This window comes from Clupea harengus, chromosome 18 (genome assembly GCF_900700415.2).
Source record: "Clupea harengus chromosome 18, Ch_v2.0.2, whole genome shotgun sequence".
Classification (NCBI taxonomy): Eukaryota; Metazoa; Chordata; class Actinopteri; order Clupeiformes; family Clupeidae; genus Clupea; species Clupea harengus.
The window spans coordinates 4,305,690-4,315,473 of NC_045169.1; positions in this window are offsets into that span (position 1 = coordinate 4,305,690).

The window sequence follows — 9,784 nt, forward strand, 5'->3', positions numbered from 1 at the left end:
GAAGTATATAGAGACCGATTCGGAAAGTGACAAACTGCCAGAGCAGAAGTACAGTCGCAGCACTGTGTAAAATCCAGACGGACTGCATCGCCTAAACCTGCTTATCAATTGCTTTGATTGTCATCAGCGCCTGCCAAACACCTCTGCTGTGATTGTCACCGGCGGCGCTGATCCGGGGCCCTGATACCGCCGAAACGGGGCCCGGTTCATGTTTGGATTACAGTGTTTGCCATCTGATCAGGAGGAAAAAACGGCGCCTGGGGGCATCCATCCTCCCCGTAGAGACAGCAGGCAGGAAGATGATTGGCTGATGGGGCGACGCTGTCTGTCAGCAGGGGGGGAAATGACTGGAGCTCCCAGTGGGGGGGGGGGGGGGGGGGGGGGGGGGGGGGGGGGGGGGGGGGGGGGGGGCTTGATGGGGAGGAATGAAAATCACAGTTGGCCAAACTACGCTATTGACGAGTCTGAAGGCAACATCTGTGGCGGTTATTGATCGAGCCCCGAGCTGCACGCTACACTAGTTGTTGTTTTCTGAGGGACGGCTTTTTCTCTGAGGGCTTATGTAGTCACAATGTGCACACACACACACACACACACACACACACACACACACACACACACACACACACACACACACACAATCAGCCGATATGTGAAAATGACATAATGATAGAAAATGATGATAATAAGGGAGTGAAGCGGCCACTCATCACTAACGACCAACAATCAGGTAATCAAGGCCAACCAAAAGTAATAAACTGTGGAATCTCACAGAGACCGGCGTTTCTAAAGCGCACTATAGAATATAAAGTCTACATTTTGACACCGTTCACGTCATACCAGAGAGGTGAAATAATGGTTGAGTACCATCAAACAAGAGGAAGAGTGTTGGCTGTTCAGACCGAAATGCAAATGAATGTGGAGAAATTCATGCCGTGTGAAAATCGAATTGCTCACCTGGTTGCGCTTCGCTTCCAGCACTGAGCGAGTCCATGGGTGACTCAATTAGCACGAGTTGCCACATCTTTACACCATGCAACATATCCCCTCCCTTGTCAGCCACGGTGCTAACCACCAATTAGCGCTAGAGTACCTCTGGCTTTAAAAAGAAGCGTTGCTCTCTCAGCGCATCACAATGAGTGATGGAGTTAATTGCCGTGCTAAATTCTAATGACCTCTCTGAGATGATGTCCAGGACTGATGGAGTTGAGTTTCAATGTGTGGCGGTGTGGGTAGAGAAGAGCTTTTCTTTGAAGGGAAAGAAGAGAGATGAATTGATCAGAGAGAAAGAGAGGGCGGAAGAAGAGGAGGAGGAGGAACTAGCTTGTGAGATTACTGTAGCTTTTGCAAATGCTTTTCTCCTGCCAATTTCAATTGAATTCAATTCAGTTTTATTTGAATGCAAGTGAATGGATTAGTTTTTTTCCGACTTGGCAATATCTCTGTTGTAAAATAAGAGGATCTACAGTGTCGAAAGCAGCACTAGAAGTCTAGAAGAACCAGTATCAGGAATGAAAACTTTGACTAAAGCTGTTTCAGTACTGTGTTGGATGGGCTCTAAAGCCAGATTGAATATCTTCTTGGATGTTGTTTCTATGTAGAAAGGAAGTGAGTTGCTTTGCTATTAGTTATTCAAGTATGTTTGACAGGAAGGGGAGGTTGAATACAGCCCTGTAATTAGCCAGTAGAGATGGTTTGACCACTGCTATTTTGAATGATTACGGTACATCTCCTGGAATTAGGGAATTATTAATTACTTTTTGCTGTGTGTCATTTAATTAGGGCAGTGCATGTTTAAGTAGTTTTGTAGGGTTGGTCTCTAGAGGGTGTGTTGATGGTTTAGATGAGGAGGTCAGGGGAGGATTCTAGGAGTACACCAGATTGAGGGGGTGCTACAGGGGAGGATTCTAGGAGTACACCAGATTGAGGGGGTGCTACAGGGGAGGATTCTAGGTGTACCCCAAATTGAAGGGGTCAGGGGAGGATTCTAGGAGTACACCAGATTGAGGGGGTGCTACAGGGGAGGATTCTAGGTGTACCCCAAATTGAGGGGGTCAGGGGAGGATTCTAGGAGTACACCAGATTGAGGGGGTCAGGGGAGGATTCTAGGAGTACCCCAGATTGAGGGGGTGCTACAGAGGTAGCCATCATGTATTCTGAGAGGACTACAGGGTCATGGAGAGTGAGGAGATTGTGAATTTTCTCTTATTTTTAAAATTCATTACTGTCATACTGTCATGCTGCTATAGGTTATAGGTTATAGTGTTTTGTGGTTTTCTGTTAGACTCGAATTGGTGTTGAAGAGAGAAGTTTTTATCTTTTTTCACACAACGAAGGATAATTGGCATCAGAAAGTGCTTTTTTTTATAGCTTACAAAACTATCCTTCAATGCCAGATGAAATACCTCTAGTTTGGTGGAGTGCCATTTTCTTCCTCGTTTTCGAAGTAGTTTGCTTGAGTACACGGGTCTGGTCAGTGTACCATGGAGCCTGTCTTTTTTCTGTTTTCTTCTTCTCTTTTTCAGTGGTGCAGCAGTGTTGAGGGTTGAGTGAAGCACATTTGTGACACCATCTGTTAGTAGATCCACAAGAGGTGGAGATGTGCTAGTGCCAGCTTCTGCACCTGGAGGAAGAACTGAGGCAAGTGTGGCTGCTAGTTTTGACATGAACACTGTTGTAGTCTTGTCAGATAAACAACAGCTGCAGAAGTGGATTAAATTCAATAGTGAACAGAGTTTTAATTGCATATTGAAGGTAATTAGGTGATGATCTGATAGGACAGTATTTTGAGGTAGGACTATAAGATGGTCGATTCTAAGCCTTATGTTATCACTGCAACCACTCCATTGATCTTGTATTAAGTGGGTGTGTTTACATTTCGGTAGAACCTGATAGAGTCTATCAGCGATTGGAATGAGATTGTAGGACTATTGTTTTCATTGTCCGTGTGGATATTAAAGGGGATTCTTCAATCTGGGTCCTATTTTCCTATCTTTTTGGGTCAAAATTGTTGCTAGGGACGAAAATGATCTAAATCGTTCCAGTATTGAGTTGGAACGCTATAAGTGGCAACTGCAAAACGACTATACAATGTTATCCTATGGGGCAAGCATCTGCCTCAAAGTAAATTACTTGTTTTCGCCACTGATAGGTTCATAATGTTATACGTGTTTGACAACATGGAAAGGATTCCTCCTGTTTAAACACTCATTAGTTTGCCAAGAAGGATATAAATGCATTGTAGGGGCCAGGGGTCAGTATAGGGTCATAAGAGTGACTGGTTGGGTTTTTTTTCAGTTTGAGTGTGTAAAACTAAGGACACGATTTTATTTCAATTCAAATTCAGGTCTTGGGGAAATTCCTAGGTTGGCATGGTAAATTGTAGCTACTCCACCTCCACCCACGGCCTGTACTTTGAGGCATATGGCAGGAAACATGACTTGGAGGGGTAGACAACTCAACGCTAAATATTGATTTCAATTTGGTTATCTGTTATTAACCAGAGAAGCGTTTGATGCTAAAAACCTAAGGTTTGTATTGATAGGGTTTTGTATTGGTAAAGTTTTTAACATTATCAGATTGTTCTGTCTGATATCTTTATTAGTGTGATTTGGAGTAGTGTGCTGAAATGTTCTGGGTATGGAGACTGTTTGTATGTGCCTTAGTAAGGGCAACAACTCTATCGGGACAGCAGAGATTTGTAGAGAGCAGTCGTTCTGCCTCCTGGTGTTAGTTATGGATTGTCAGCAATCTGCCTCAGCTGCGTGATGTGTTCGAGTTCTGGAGAGGAGAATAGCACCCTCCCGGGAGGAGAGAATGCTGTCGCTCTGCAGAAACCCAGGCTGACAGTTGTCAATAGCTTAATGTTTCTCAAAGTAGGACCGCCAGTTAACTAGAACTTTATTATCAGCACCTGTTGCTAATGAATTGGAATGTATTGGAAATGGAAATGGGTTGCAAGTGTGCTGGGGACCTTGATTTATGTCGACCATGTCCTCGCTTTTCACATTGGTGTTGTTTTTCCCGCTGCGGGTTTGTATGCGAAGGTGCACCAGTAGGCTGCCATTAGCGTTGGCTAATGCAACTGCATCCGCTGCCTGGGTTTCACTGGTTAATGCTATTAATAATGCTAATGAGTTAATTTGGTCATCTGCATTGAGGAGGTTTAAGTTCTTTATCCTCGCCTACAGACTAGCCACTAACCTACATTTGTTACAGGTATTATGACCGCTAAAGAACTGACACAATATGCTTACCGGTATTTCACACCTAAATGGTTAATAAGCTAAATAAATGGAGAGATGATTGATCCTATGATCTGTTGACTGATTGATTTATTGATTGATACATTAAATTAGACATAGAAAATGAAACATTCCAGTAATCTATGTAATAGAATGCTGAAAAAAGTAGAAAAAAAGGTATCCATAGGAGTTATGTCCCTGCTTTCTCTCTCACACTCTCTCTCTCTCTCTCTTTCTCTCTCCCTTTCTCCCCTCACTCCTCTCTTTTCCCCTCTCTTAGAGTCAGTGAGCTGTGGCTGGGGGTGTGAGGCCAAGACAGATGCATCTGGAGCCCCCCCCCCTCCCTCCTCCTCCTCACTCATCACAGCCCACCAGCCCAGCGTGAGCTCTTGCTGCAGCAGCTGGTCAGGCAGGAGACGCTAAAGCACAGCCAACACAAAGCCACACCACACACACACACACTACTCCACACCACACACACACACTACTCCACACCACACACACACACTACTCCACACCACACACACTACTCCACACCACACACACTACGCCACACTGCACCACACACCACACACTACACCACACACCACACACTACTCCACACCACACCACACACTACTCCACACCACACACTACACCACACTACACCACACCACACACTCCAAACCACACACACCACACACTACTCCACACCACACCACACACTACACCACACCACACACTACACCACACACTACACCACACACTACTCCACACCACACCACACACTACACCACACTACACACTACTCCACACACTACACCACACACCACACACTACACCACACACTACTCCACACCACACCACACCACACACTACACACTACACCACACACTACACCACACCACACACTACTCCAAACCACACACTACACCACACCACACACTACACCACACACTACACCACACCACACACTACACACCACACACTACTCCACACACTACACCACACACCACACTACACCACACCACACTACTCCACACACTACACCACACCACACACTACACCACACACTACACCACACACTACACCACACTACTCCACACCACACACCACACACTACTCCACACCACACACCACACACTACACCACACTACTCCACACCACACACCACACACCACACCACACCACACACTACTCCACACCACACACTACTACACACCACACACCACACACTACACCACACCACACACTACTCCACACCACACACCACACACTACTCCACACCACACACCACACACTACACCACACTACTCCACACCACACACCACACACTACTCCACACCACACACTACACCACACACCACACACTACTCCACACCACACACCACACATCACACCACACACACTACACCACACTACTCCACACCACACCACACACTACACCACACTACACACTACTCCACACACCACACACTACTCCACACACTACACCACACACTACACCACACACTACTCCACACCACACCACACCACACACTACACACTACACCACACACTACACCACACCACACACTACTCCAAACCACACACTACTCCACACCACACACTACTCCACACCACACACTACTCCACACCACACACTACACACCACACACTACACCACACACTACACCACACCACACACTACACACCACACACTACTCCACACACTACACCACACACCACACTACACCACACCACACTACTCCACACACTACTCCACACCACACACCACACACCACACACTACTCCACACCACACACTACTCCACACCACACCACACACTACACACCACACCACACCACACCACACACCACACCACACCACACACTACTCCACACCACACACTACTCCACACCACACCACACACTACTCCACACACCACACCACACCACACACCACACCACACCACACACTACTCCACACACTCCACACCACACACTACACCACACACCACACCACACACCACACACTACTCCACACCACACACTACACCACACCACACACTACTCCACACCACACACCACACACTACTCCACTCCACACCACACACCACACCACACACCACACCACACACCACACACTACACCACACACCACACACTACTCCACACCACACACTACTTCACACTACACACTACTCCACACCACACACCACACACTACTCCACACTACTCCACACCACACACCACACACTACTACACACCACACACCACACACTACACCACACCACACACTACTCCACACCACACACCACACACTACTCCACACCACACACTACTACACACCACACACCACACTACTCCACACACCACACCACACACTACTCCACACACCACACTACTCCACACACACACTACTCCACACCACACACCACACCACACACCACACACTACTCCACACACTACTCCACACCACACACTACTCCACACCACACTACACCACACCACACACTACTCCACACCACACACTACACCACACACTACACCACACACCACACCACACACTACTCCACACCACACACCACTCCACACACCACACACTACTCCACACACCACACCACACACCACACACTACTCCACTCACTGCACCACACCACACCACACACACCACACACTACTACACACCACACACCACACACTACACCACACCACACACTACTCCACACCACACACCACACACTACTCCACACCACACACTACTACACACCACACACCACACTACTCCACACACCACACCACACACTACTCCACACACCACACTACTCCACACACACACACTACTCCACACCACACACCACACCACACACCACACACTACTCCACACACTACTCCACACCACACACTACTCCACACCACACTACACCACACCACACACTACTCCACACCACACACTACACCACACACTACACCACACACCACACCACACACTACTCCACACCACACACCACTCCACACACCACACACTACTCCACACACCACACCACACACCACACACTACTCCACTCACTGCACCACACCACACCACACATGTAGCAAGGCAATGAGGGGAGGAGAGGGAGCCCTCTGTGGGGCACATCATAGGGGAGCTACCAGTGAAGGAGAGAGACTGGAGCGGAAGAAAACAGATGAAGAGAAAAAGCAGAGGACGAAAAAAGCGAACTCAGGCCTCAGGTTCTTGGCCTTACTGGCCATACAGATAGCATCTACAGTACATTAAGAATTCCAGTTCTCTCAATGTCCACATTTACTTTGAGAGGAAAACTGTCACATTGAACTGTTTACGTTTTGATAGCTGTATTTATATATGTTCTCCAAATGACTGTGAGACTGGGAGAATGCCACCACCGACTATCAATCCTTTTCGGTCTTAACCAAACAGACAGGGCTACTGCACTCCAAAAAACCTTCTTCACAGAGGCAGTCGGCAGTGGGAATGTGTGGGTTATCTGTAAAGCAGCGCCATGGTACGCCGTATGTAAACACACATGCTAATCAGTACCGTATTTATGAGCAGGAGGAAGCAAGAAGAAGGCTGGTTTTAGTATGGAGTGGGGGAACAGCACGGAGGCTGGTTGTGTGTCTGTGTGTGTGTCTGTGTGTGTGTGTGTGTGTGTGTGTGTGTGTCTGTGTGTGTACTGTATGTGTGTGTGTCTGTGTGTGTGTGTACCTCCCTTCCCAGCACCACTCCAGCTGCGGGTCTGATGAACTGATCGAGACGACCGTCGCCCAGAGGTAGATGGCGATTGGCTGACTGGCTGGAGATGACACGTGTACAGGGAAGATGAGGAGGGAATCTACACCACACACTACTCCACACCACACACCACACACTACTCCACACCACACACTACCACACACCACACACCACACCACACACTACTCCACACCACACACTACACCACACCACACACCACACCACACACTACTCCACACCACACACTACTCCACACCACACACCACACACTACTCCACACCACACACCACACACCACACACTACTCCACACACCACACCACACACTGCTCCACACCACACACTACCACACACCACACACTACACCACACACTACTCCACACCACACACTACACCACACCACACACCACACACTACTCCACACCACACACTACACACTACTCCACACCACACACCACACACCACACACTACTCCACACACCACACCACACACCACACACTACTCCACACCACACACCACACACCACACACTACTCCACACACCACACCACACACTACTCCACACCACACACTACTCCACACACTACTCCACACCACACACTACACCACACACCACACTACACCACACACTACTCCACACACCACACCACACACTACTCCACACCACACACCACACACTACTCCACACCACACACCACACACTACTCCACACCACACACCACACACTACTCCACACCACACACCACACACTACTCCACACCACACACCACACACTACTCCACACACCACACCACACACTACTCCACACCACACACTACCACACACCACACTACACACCACACACTACTCCACACCACACACTACACCACACACCACACTACACCACACACTACACCACACTACACCACACCACACCACACACTACTCCACACCACTACTCAATCGGGGGTTGGGTTGGGTGGGTGGGAAACCGTGTTGGTGTCTGAGAGATAGACCCGATGACTGAGCCTCATGATGTGACATGATGTGAAGTGAAGTGACGTGAACATGCGTGTCCTTTTTAGCGTTGGGACAGGCCTAACATATGAAACCTTCTATATGAAGATGGAGCTATCAAATCATGTGTTTAACGACAAGTGATTTTTTTTTTTGTCAGTTGGAAAAATCTATTCAATCTACTACATCAGCTATCAGATAAGAATGCTACACAGGTGAATAAATGTAACAAATGTACACACAATTTCCCCAACCCCTGAACCCATTCCTTCCTGTGTTTTCTCCTGATTCAACTTAATTAATTTTAATAATAACGAATTACACGCTCTAGCCTTGGGAGCCATATTGTCCCTCACCACAAATGAGTTATGATTGCAAGGACGTACATTACAGAATTGCCAGTGCTTTTTCTGAGTTAATGTGTTTGCTGAAAGAACAAAGCCTAACGTACCACAGTCCTCCATCCTAAGGCTGGCTGCTTTCAAATGCGTGATTGTAAAACTAATCGCAGGTAGAGTCAATTCAATCACAATGAGAACAGCGTGAGCCAGCGTGAGCCAAAGGAAATGAGAGCAAGGTTGCGCCCAGTCGGTGAAGGCCCTTTGTCTGCAGCGAAGGCAGAGTCTCGTTGGTCCCACAGTCATTACTTCTTCAAACAATCTGCCACCCAGCTCAGGCCCATGTTCCTAATGCTCTTCGGACTTTACACTAGACCACAGTGACGCTTAATGATAGCAGGGCTGATATTATATATGTGAAGATATGAGCAATTCAATCGGTGCTGATGAAATGAAATGGCATATAATAGCAGTGCTCACTCAATGTGATTG